Raw genomic sequence first — 13,332 nt, 5'->3', positions numbered from 1 at the left:
TAAGTAACAAAAATACCCAAAATACCCTATGTACACATATAAATATACATGTAATGGATTTTTGGGAGTTGATTTTAATCTATGCAGTTACTCTGGCAAACCGAAAGTGAAACAGTGTTTGGACCTAAGCACAAATCATCACCGCTGACAAGACTTAGTTCTTGAAAATAATAGAAAAATTCGATGTAATGTATGCTGAAGCATTGTTTTTCAAGGAAACTTATCTATAATAAACACTTTGAAAATAGTTAGATGTTAGATTTTATATCATACGAACAATTTAGATATTTTGTAATCTCATGTGTTCCTACGACAGAGTTTAGTAAAGTCTCGTTCAACCAGACGCTCAGCTGTCTCCGTAAATCTCCGACGAGCAGAGAGACTCTCTTGCTTGTCGGAGATTAACGGAGCCGAGCGTCTGGTTGAACAAGACTATAGTTCGATATCAATAGTGCTTGGATCCATACGATTTTAGAATTGTTTCGATTACTAGTACATAGTTTGAAATCTATCTTAAAATATTACACAACATGATTCATATGGGTTTTTCGAAATTCTTGTTGGAAAAGTCTAAAAACTCATATAATGAATCAAAGTACTGAAGTACTGTCGGGAGTTGATTTTATTAATTTTAAAATCAACGATATGTTATTTTGCCTGGCAAGTAGTTTCTAATCTGTATTTGAATTACGCACATTTTTATAATATGAATTCTCAAACTTTTCCGACAAGAATTTCGAGAAAACCACATATAAATCATGTTGTGTAATATTTAAAGATAGAATTAATTCCATCAAACTGTGTATCAGTAATCGAAATGTGTCTAAAAATTGTACACGTCTGGATCCAAGCAATACTGAACTCTAGCCTCGTTCAACCAGACGCTTGGCTGTCTCCGTTAATCTCCGACTACCAAGAGAGACTCTGCTTGTCGGAAATTTACGGAGACAGCCGAGCGTCTGGTTGAACGAGACTATATTGAACTCTGGCATAGGAATACATACTACTACAAAAAAAAACACAATTAAATTGTTCGTACTATATGAAATCTGACTATTTTCAAGGTATTTATAAATACGTTTCATTTGAAAACAATGGTACAGCATACAGTACGCCGAATTTATCCATTAATTTCAAGATCTACGTCTTGTCAGCGATGATGATTTGTGCTTAGGTCCAAACACTGTTTCACTTTCGGTTTGCCAGAGTAACTGCATAGGAGAGTTGATTAAAATCAACTCCCAAAAAGCGCGTAAGTCAAATACAGACTAGAAACTAATATGCCATGCAAGATAAGTTGATTTTAAAAAATGATAATCGATAAAATCAACTCCCGTAAGTACTTCAGTACTTTGATTTTAATTGGGAAAGAAAAAGTATGACAACATTTACATGAACTTGAACAAATACTAAGTATATGATATGTAATGGACAGGAAGGCGAAAAGAAAACAATACAATGTTAAAGAAAACAAATGCTCTCAAAATTTTAATACATGTAACAATAAGAACTTTTGAATAGGGTTACTTATGAAATCGCCATCAATTTTTGCAACCAGATAAAGCTTAAAACCAAGGGACCAATTTTTGAAAGCTGTCATATAAGATTTATCCTAAAATATGTCTCAAGAACTATCAAAAAACTAAACTAATGACAATCGTATGTCATTGCTGTTTAACAACTTTGACTTAAGATAATTGTACGGAACATTTGTAACATATCACAGAATGTATAAAACCATAAAAAACTATTTGGAAACAAGTATTATACTTTATACAAACTATGTAATGGTTATAAAACCGGACCGTCCAGTATCTGATGTAACAGACAGATAATAACCATTTCATATTGTTTGCATTCAATTGCTAGGTGTAAAAATTCACAACCTGTCGTATGATTTATTCAACGATATATTTTATGACCATTTTTAGATTTGATGGAAAATGGATAAGCATGCCTATTTTTTTTTTATCATAATGTTATAACCTGTTGAGAAATATTCAGAAATTGTCTAAATGAAGTCCACCTAGATCCTCATGTTTTCATCAATTGCCTTTGGTTAACAGTTATATCTGTATTGAAAAAAAAACCCAATCTAGACTTATTCTTCGAGTGGTATAAATATTGAATAATGTTTTTTGAGAAAATTTATTCCTAACAATACCGACACCTTTTTAACTTCAGTAACATTTAAACCATCCTTTTTTGCAATTTACTAGTCTTCTTTTGTCAATCCTAAGTGATTGGGGTAAAATGCTGAAAGTCATATATTACCTCAAGTGATTCACATATTATCTCAAGTGATAAAACAAAAACTTAACAAAAAAAGCTTGTATCATTATATGTAAATGAACATGCAAAGATTTCTATCGAGTTTTTGCTAAAGATTTGCAAGGAAACAATTTTTTATATCCAAAAATGGTCTGAAATTTTCTATTTAGAAAATCCAACTTGCAGAGAGAGAGAGAGAGAGAGAGAGAGAGAGAGAGAGAGAGAGAGAGAGAGAGAGAGAGAGAGAGAATAAGAGAGGGAGAGACATATATTGTCGGCTTATTTATTTCTTCAGTCGTAGCTGATTGATTTTACATGTGAAATAGTTTGACCATGGATATCGACCTGGATAGCTAAATGGTAGAGGTCCTGTGTGCTAGGTGTGTTGATATTCAATTTTTAAATTGTATTCCTTTTGTATAAATTCAGTTGTTTTAAAGAATATATATATATATATATATATATATATATATATATATATATATATATATATATATATATATATATATAATGCTGAATTTCAGTAAAAGATGAAAAAAAGCTCCTTATTAGAGTTACAGGGGTTCCAGGTCGATTCTTGGTCCAGCCTTATGTTTTCAATGTATTTATTTGCTGATTCCTCAATTCCTATTACATTTGTATAATAGGAAAGTAGATCATCCACAACTGGTTCTCTTTTACTTAAGCTATGCTTTTTGATATTAACAATCATCTTTTCAAAATCATCGACAGTTTTACCAACGTAAATTCAATTTAAAAAAAGGTTCGCTCTCATGCACTGGCATTAAATCCAGAAAGTAGAAATATCAGTCTTCCTAGGCAATAAGAAATTGGAGTATTCGCTATTCACTGTTCGAATAGAAAATACCATTATGCTGTCAGTTCAATATTCAAATTGCCAGTATTATTCAGTATTCTAATAACGTAAATTGTAAATCCACATAAACTTCCAAATATTGTCAAAATGAACAATGCAAATCCCATCTTTCTATTTTCATGTTGTAAATTTGTATTTATACTCACACATTTAATTCAAAATTGGGTGTAAATAAAATTTTCAACATGACACTACCAAAAAAACTTGGGGAGGTAACATATAAACAATAAAATGAAGCAAAACAAACAAGATAAGAAAACGAAGAAACAATGACGCTATAAGAATTTTGTTAGGAGACATCAGCTATGAATCAATCGTCTTAAATGAACGGAGGGTTTTTGGTCAATTATAGAGCTCTCTTTTTTAAAGTACATAACTTGGCATTGCCTAATCAGACGAAAAGAAAGAGAAGCAAGACGAGGATATCTTCTATGAGGCGTATGCTGCTTGATTTGAAACTTTCACAAAGTACAATCGAACTACATAATTATTTTGTTAACTGTGCGCTTTGAACACCATTCTTTTATATCCAGTTGTCTGATCAGTACTTTTTATTAATGTCAATCCATTACTTAAACAAATGACAGGAATTTTAATGCCATTTTTCCTAAATGAATAAAAGCCCACCAGAAAAATTTCATTTTTATGTAATACGAAATTGCCAATCCAATTTTTGACTAGTTCAAGAATTCATTGACTGTTTTCTTTCTCTTTTTCTCGCTCTTTCTCTACCATTTAAGAAGGCCTATCACCTAAGCGGCCTCCATCCCACAGGGCATTCCTTGTAATGAGCAGACTACATTACTCACTATTCTCTAGTTCTTTCACAATTTCAAAAATGTCAAAGTGATTATATAGAATTTTTCGAGTAATTATTGACAAGTTGTTGACAGGGCAAAGTTGTAAAATAAACTTCACCTAGTATAAACTCTGAAAGCATAATATCTTTAATTCTGTCGAAAAGTGTGGGCAGAAAGCGGTCACTTTAGCTGACGTTTCGATATAAGATAAAAAAATATAATTTAAGATCAAATGAATATCATTATGGATTCGTAATCCAATCAATGCAATAAACGATGAATGATGTATTGTAAACTATGCAAACGGTTTGATTTAGCCTTTTCGTGATATAATTCTTTTATTTTATTACAATACAGCAATTATTTACATCAATTTACAATTATTTACATCAATTGTTACGAGATTAATTTTTACAAAAAATAGCAGATTGAATGATATTTAAGAATCTTCTAAGACATTGTGTATTTTTAAATTCAAAACAAATTTTAAATATCATTGTAAGAATGTTGCCTAGAAAATTACTTACTTTCTGTTTGGCCTTGCCTCTTCATAATACTGTACACAATTACGAATACTTTTTTATGCATTTCAATGTTTTGAGAGAGAAAGAAAACTAAACTGAACTTTTGTCTTGAGAATTCGATCACTTCACTCTCATTGGATGTTTCATTTTTTTTTTTTTTTTAGATGAAACGATTCCAGTGACGGGTGGATGGGATGGTTTGAGTGTTACACAGAGGACAAAAACATTGAATGATGTATATCTTTTTTTGTTTGTGAAAATTATTTGTGTGTTTCAAAATGAATCTTAAGCCCTCTTGCTTGGGTACTTAGATAAGAGTGTATAGGAACTGAAGAGAAATTCTTAGGGGAAATGTTTGAATTTAATTGAAATGATTTCTTTATAGTTTTAACCAATGCATAACACAGCATCTGTCGGAATTGTGAAGAACAATCTTTGGAATTATCATTGGAGAACGAGCTAATATTTTGAACTATAATTGAACACATATTTTTTTTTTATCAAATTACTTTCTACTACTATTTAACAAAGGTACATAAGGATTTTTAAAAAATTACCGAGATTGAAAATATTTCATTATTAAAACTTTTACCAGTAATTTGATGTCAAAATTGAGTCTTAACTTTGAAGTCATCGAATATTGAATATTCATATAGAAAGAGATAATTCTACAGTAGACATACAAACATGTTTTAATATTGTTTAAACCAACAAGTGTCCCCGTGTCTCATAAATAAACTCAGTTTGAAGTATTTAAATTCCTTGAGAAAAAATTATTACGTATGGAGAGTGATAGATTGGTATTAGATTTCTTGGTTTTGCTTCGGTTCTTTTTAAAAATTTTATTCTTTAATTTTGTTTCAGGAGTAATAAAAACAAATATTACTTTCTAGACAACTTTTAAACTCATTTTGATCTATTTGACCCAAGGCCAAAAAAAAATATTACAAAAAATGTCCTTGCTAATGCTCATGTTTGATTTCGTTAGTACTTTAAAGCTGTATGATATAGAAACTTCTTTTACAATTCCTTCTAAGTTTTGATCAGAAGGATTAATTCTAGCGTACTTACTATCATAATTTACCTTGTAAAGGTTTCAAGAATTTACATAAAACTTTTAAACGACAGGTCGTGATATCGGACCACCTCCAATGCAAGCTTTTTTTAAAAAATTGTTTAATTAGTTAGTTTCTAATCATTATTATTATTATTTGGGATGGGGGGTTACAATCATTGATTTAAATATTTTGTATTTGTAAAATATTAAAATTTCATTTTTATTTCAGAATATTAAGATTTAAAATCATAGTTATATCTTTGTTGTCAGATTGAAACCGCTTAGTTATATCTTCCTTTTTGATGAGGAGATCGTATAATAATTGTATGCCTGTACCGTAATAAAAATGTGAAGATCTTTTATTGTGTTCCTAAGCTGCTATGGCGATAAAAGATCTTAATATTATGCGTCTAAGCTGTCGTTGCATTTGTGAAAATCTTATTATTGTGGGTCTATGTGGTCGTGGTAATGTGAAGATCTTAATATTCCGTCATAGTAATGTAAAGATTTTTAAAAACTTATTTAATCTTTTTATTGTATGTCTACAATGTACTTTTAACGTTAAAATTGTTTTATTGCACCATATGCTGTCCTTATGATGAAAGATCTTATTAGGTCTATGCTTTCATGGATGAGTGAAGGTCTAATTTTTGCCAAAGTAATGTTAATCTTATCATTTCATGTCTATATTGCCATGATGATCTTTTTTTGGAACGCGTATGGTATCTCCAAATCATTATTATAGTTTTATTTTACCCTAAATATAATAATCTCATACGAAAAAAAAGTTTTTATGATATCATAAAAATAATCATCATTTTTTCTTTTTCTTTTATATAGGGAGGAAAATAACGCTTTTGGGTATCATCATCATTGGTAACCCATTTGTGTCTCCATCATCGCCCTGTTTGAGGAAGCTTCTGTACTCAAAACATGGTTTGCGACGATGAGGTATCCTACCGCTTTCTACAGTATATGTATATCATTTTATATCCATGTTTATAGTTATGTGACACGATAAATTAAAGACATTAAGTCAATAACGATCAAAATGTTGTGCTCATAAATGTGCGGTCATTATTTTGCTTTTTAACTCGCTTAGACCTTCTTCAGAAATATTGACTTCACTTGACCCGCTATTCAAAGGATTGGTTACTGAAAAGTTAACTTGTTTCTTTGTTACATTATTTTGTTTTTAATTTCAAAACTTTTAGAATAAAAAAACTGATCTGCAATCTACTTCGATTTTTTTTCATCAGTTGATAGAAGAGTAGGAAGGAGAAAACAAGTGTGACCTGTGTGTGTGTGTGTGTGTGTGTGTGTGTGTGTGGCGTATAAAAATATAAAGCATACTTATCACTGTTAGGACAATACTGGATTGGGGTTTTTTTTTTGGACACATCAATCACGTCATAAAAATTTAAATCGATTTTCAAGCCAGACCCAAGCATTTGATTTCACTAAATTAAAAGCGCGTAAACCTGTTTACTTGATGGCGTTGACATTTAGACTTGTAATATAGTTGTGTTCACGTAGCGGATGAGAAAACAATCCAATTAGAGAGTAGGAGTATCAATTTATAAAACATTGACAGTTCTGATTTTTTATAAAATGATATGAAGACATTGTGAGAATATTGCAATTCAATAAATTTCATAAAGGGTACATGTACTTACTTGCGTCGAATCGGTCATTTAGGTGATTCGGCCATTTATAGATGATTAAGAGAAATGCTATTTTATCAATTTGTTTTATCGACATACATGGACATGTATCATCCAGAGAGCAGCTTCTACTTAAGGACACACATTATGGTAAATTGGACATCGAAGTTTATAATGGCAAACAGTTCTTATGCGATCAGAAAATGCATGCTATAAAGAGATCAAACTCAGTGTTAAGTGTGCAAATGTATCTATTTATGTAGATGTTAATATACTTCAGGACTCCTTTGCTTTAAAGTCGACAACGCAAAATATATGAATTAAAAAAAAGTTAAATATATTTATTATTCAAAGTTTGATTATGACTGAACATCAGTTATTTAGACTGGGAAACTGCTGTATTTGTAAAATATGTAGTAAGTCTTGGAGGATATAGAGAAACGGCAAAGAAATCATAATGACGTTTTGTACAATTCATACTAAACATGGTGCGCAAACGGTGAACATATTTTATATTTTATTGCAAAGTTTACAACGAGACGCATATAGCTTTTTGCGTTAGAGAGGCGACAGTTCCTATGAATCATTGTATATATTTACAAGACTTAATGCTCTGGGGCCGACATCGCAGCATGAATGAAAAAAAAATGGAGAATAAAAAATCCAACCCCCAAACGTATTGATCATGAATTAACCTCATGACAAAACCAAACGGATCACGAAGGAAATCAATGAACAAGAAGTGAATGTTTTCCTAGCAATATGTGTTCGTATGTAGGGATTAAAGCAGGCTGAAGCCAAAGGGATTTTTTTTATCACTATCATTTCGCTTTATATAAGTAGAAAAAACTACATTATTTATAATAATCAATTTTTCAGTAAGATAACTTACGTAGCATATGGGAGGACAAATACAGCATAATTAGCTTTAAATTAACCTTACCTGAATGGTGGGTCATGTCCACTAACTGTTTGTTGCCAATATGCGAATGCCAATATAAGGAAATCGCACCAGAGGAGTCAAATTTCAGACATGAAGATTCCAAAAGGTGTCACATCTAAAGAGATTCTTCTGCAGCAAGACACAACTGAATATTCCTCCCCCATACCTTCTTCTTCATTGGCTGCGAAAACCTGAGTTGGTGTATGTTATTTTAGTAGTAAATTGAAATGATGTATGAAATGACCTACAAACAGGGTAGTGTTACACATCGTAAATTTCGAGGGAAGGATGGGAAAGCTTTGTGTCCTAAGTGAGGGAGGATTCTAAGATTAACTTAAATGGTAATAGTGTCGTTTTCCTTCTTCATTAACGTCTTTGTTTATAGAATAAGAAATTTAACGAAGAAAATGTATTGAACAGGCAATAAAACAAAAAAAAAAACATCTGCCACAGAGTTTCGCCACTAATAGAACAAAAAATTGGATGTCTTTAACAGTCGGTACTATACAAAAGAAGATAATGGCTAGAATGACAATAAACTTGAATTCATTAAATATTGCTTCAACGAGATGACATTTTTTTAAAAATTATTTTACTATCTATTAATCAATCATTAAATACCAATATTTTCATTGAATATTTCTGTGCTCAATACAAGTGGTGTTGTTACTGTTTTTCTCTCGATGAGAATTCATTACTTGTACTGAGAAATTAAGCATTCATTTGAATTATTGAACATATTACTTACTTACATCTTATTTACATCGACTCACTTTAGTTTAATTTGCGGTCTTTTATTGAGTCAGAAGCAGCATTATTAAAAGGCGTGGAATTGTCAAGGGGGTAATATTACTGGCACACTCCAAAATTAAAACAAGCGACAACAAAGCAACGATAAAGCTCGCTTTGAATCTCTCTCTCTCTCTCTCTCTCTATATATATATATATATTTATTTATTTATTTTTCAATAAATCCTTTTTCTTGTTACCGGGGATGAATAAACATAAAGAATAAGTCCAATGCTCAAACAACTTTTTGTTGTTTGAGCATTGGACTTATTCTTTGTGTTTATATATATATATATATATATATATATATATATATATATATATATATATATATATATATATATATATATATATATATGTATATATATATATATATATATATATATATATATATATATATATATATATATATATATATATATATATATTTATATATATATTCTTCGTGTTTAAAAAGTTAAATAAAAATAAAAAGTTATGCTATACTATTATGCTATTATGTTGATATCAAGACCGTCGCTAACACAAATGCCTCATTTTTTTTTTTTTCATAAGGAGTCATTCTTAATGTAAATAAATAGTAGAATAATTTGATTTGGTCTTCTGAAAATCGTGTTTTATTACACTCTTTTAAGCCAGGGAATATCACAAAATTTATATAGCAAATTGCCTGACATATTCTCTTACTCTCCAGCTGCACTAATCAAACCAAAATTCATTTGACATTTTTAAAATTCCTTTTACTGAGCTGAATTTAAAACAGAAGAGTCTGGCCATATAAGGATTGAAGCTTTGGGGTATTTGTGTATATTTATTAAAAATTCCGATAAACAATGTAACTGGGTTTTTTTTTTTCAATATGACCAAAAAATGCTTCCTGAGTTTCTTAAAATGTTTCATAATACCCATTTTAAATATTTTCAAACATGGCCTTAGATGCTTGCCTTGCTAAAATTGCATCACATTTCTCTTTATCGTTTAAAGCAACCGGAAAAGTACATTCAAGCTGTATTAATAAAACTTTTGACTTTTTCCCCTCACTTTACGCACAAAATGTTGCATTATTTAACGCAATAGAGGCCCGCAGACCATTTATTGAATGAATTAAAGCCTGGTGGATATCATATATTGCGATATTTTAGGTCATTAACTGTTGATGGAACCTTTTCAATATCTTCCCTTAGTTCCGCGGCTAGATGGTACAAAAATATTTCTTTTCGAGGCTGTGTGTTTCTCTGCCTTGGCTTCACTACTGTTGTACACGTCTCGATACAACTTTTGGCTTTTACTTTATTATAAACTTGTGCTTTTTCATGTTCATTTGATTAAATTGATACGAGGATTTTTCTGGGATGTTTTTTTCCTGATAAAACATGAATTTAGGTTCGTTGATGTACGCATACGGCGCAAAACGTTTTAAGATTTACACAACTTATATCTTTGTTTATACGTGTGCTAATAATGAACATTAGAAAAGCTGATATGGTTGGTAATGTTTTACATGTTTGATGAGGTATAAACTATCACCTGAATTGCTTAAAATACAATTGTTTTCTATGTGGCTTTATTATTCATTACGAAAGCATTTTGATTTCTCGAATATTTACTCACAGGATTTTTTTTTTTAAATTGATTAATGTTTTCACATTTTTTTAAATATGTAATTATTACTTTTTTTAATTTGATAAGATCGGCCAAAATTCACTCGTATAACTTCAGAGTATTATTGCTCGTATTATATTAGTATTTAACAAAATCTTTGCTGAGTTTATTAGGAAAGAAAAATTTGAATTGCAAAAAAAATTGATCTATTTTAAAACGACGTGTATCTTTTGTTTGAATAATATGATTAGATTAGAACTCCCACCGAAATACCGGTAAGATATATAAATATACATATCTCATTTAAATTACTATAACTCCTTCCCAAACTAGCAACATATTAACGACATATTAATGTCAATATAATTATGCCTAAAGTTTATTTTCGAACATTTAAACTATTGTCACTGCTGCAACTCAATGTAGTTGGAGTTTATTTTTTTTCTTTTACAAAAAAAAACCCAAAACAAAACAAACAAAAACAAACAAACAAAAACAACTAAACAAACATTAATGTGTGATTGCATAAAGCAGTAACTGTCAGCACGATGAGTCTTGAAATTTATATAAAATAACAAAATTGGAATGTCATAACAAAACTTTAAGGGGGGATAGGTACTCCAGACTTCTAGGTTTATCAGAAAGCATTAAACACTAATGTCTTGCATTTCATTTTCTCATTATAAAAAAAATAGGTTTCTTGTGTGGTTTATTTTCGTATTATTGATAGTTTGATATTTTCTTCTTTACCGCAGGTTTTGGAGACTGTACCCCGGGATATTAAGACTATAGTTCACGACATTCACACTGTTGTAAATCATTAATCTCGCAGAAAATATTTTTTTTTTGTCGTGTATTGATTTTATAAAAAAGTAACAATCGTCTACAGGGTGAAATCAGTGCAAAAAATGCTGAGTTCTTAAAAAGAATGAAAACTGCACAACATTATTAGCCTATGGGGTTTTGTTGATTTTTTAAAAATTTAACCTATAGTTTTTATTTCTCTATGAAAACATTTTTTTAATGCAATTGCAACAACGTTAAACATGAAATTATTAAATTCTATGTCTTTTATATACATGTATTGTGAATGCTTTTCATTAAAGCGAGATAGTTTTAAACATTGGCATTTAGTTTAACCATTTGTTTCAATACAACTAAATGAATAATGATTTATTGATCATTGATTGTTTTCCAGTTTTGCTTAAATTACTTTCTTGGGGATTTTTTTTATCATTTGACTTGCATGTATCATGTCACAAACATCTACCGGTATTTCAATTCCTTATAATAATCAAGTTATTTTGTCAAAATATTGCAATTACTGTATACTTTAATCTTTTATATAAAGACATTATAGAGATTGAGAAAATAAAAACTTTTGGTTTTTGCTTGTTATGTTTTATTTTGATGAAATTTACAAAAAAATGTGATAATACCAATTTTCGATGAAAACTTCAGATAAATTTTATGAACATTATATGAATCATTTTTCAGGGGAACGCCAGTGTTCTCGATAAAAGGGAACCTTATCTGTTTTTTCTTACAAATCACAGGCTCCCTTGCGTCAAGTCCTAAATTCGGATTTGAACCAGCGACCCAATGTTTAAATTTGATTTCGTCGCCTTTGTGATTAAAGAATGAAAGGTATGGAATTTTTTTTTATCGATATTGGCAAAATGAAAGCTCTCATTTTGATGTGAATTTAAGCTGATTCTAGGCATATACGTTTACCGACCAAGAATAGATTATTGTCAGTGTTCGATGTTTCATCCACGATCCATTTATGTAATGGAAGGGGAGCGGCTCATTAAGAAAGCTTGGCTTTATTTTTAATCATATTGTTTATGTGACTCCGTGACAGAAATATAATGTTGCGTGCATTAAGGCAATTCTGCATGCTGTATCGAAAATTACCGATTGAAAATGTGCATGTTCCTTGTATAAACAGTGAAAATAAAAAAAACAAACGATGATAGAGATACGAATTGCGGATGAAGTTCGGGATGAAAAACAGGGGAAAAGAAACTGATTTCAGTAGTTTGCACCGTAAAAATAACCTTATTTTGCCCCCATCCTCACGAATACTGTGCATATATGATATCGTGAGCTGCTTCAGGTATGTATAAAAGCCATCCATGGACGCCGATGTCAACGACCAGAATCTACATACAAATGACAAGGGAAAAAAAGGTGGTGGGTGGGTGGAATCCCTCTAACGACTCGTAGTTTTACAAAATTAGCAATTTCCTTAGGTTCTCCTTTATTTTCAACTGATTCTGATTTACAACATATGTGATGAAAAGGTCATGTGACAATAGATTATTGAGGGATAAGGAAATCAATGTCTAGTTGTGAATGTCTTCCTGCCTTCAGGGCCGCGATTGTGCGCGCAGCCCATTATGACAAGTTATTAACATTCAGATAGAACCGGCAATGTATGGCATTTATACGTATTAATTTGGATCATCAACTCTTCACTACCACTCCCACTGACTTTGGTTGATCGTTGCTTGCTCAAAGGAAGTCGTGTTTAGCGCTCTAATAGTATATAGCACAAAGCATGAAACGTGATATATGATATATTTCTATTTTAATATATGAAATAGCATTTTTTTTAAAGTTACCATTCACGTGTTATGGAATGGGCTGTAAAAGAATGCGGTTTCGTAAATTATCAAATCAAAGATTTCTTCGGTGATTTTCTTGTTGTTTTTTTTTACAAAAGGAATATACAAATACTTATGATTATTGGCATATTGCTTATTGCGTATCATAAAAGTTATACATGTACTTTACGGTGCT

The sequence above is a fragment of the Magallana gigas genome, chromosome 8 (genome assembly GCF_963853765.1).
Source record: "Magallana gigas chromosome 8, xbMagGiga1.1, whole genome shotgun sequence".
Classification (NCBI taxonomy): domain Eukaryota; kingdom Metazoa; phylum Mollusca; class Bivalvia; order Ostreida; family Ostreidae; genus Magallana; species Magallana gigas.
The sequence above is the reverse complement of the archived record's forward strand: the minus strand, read 5'-3'. Positions refer to the sequence as shown.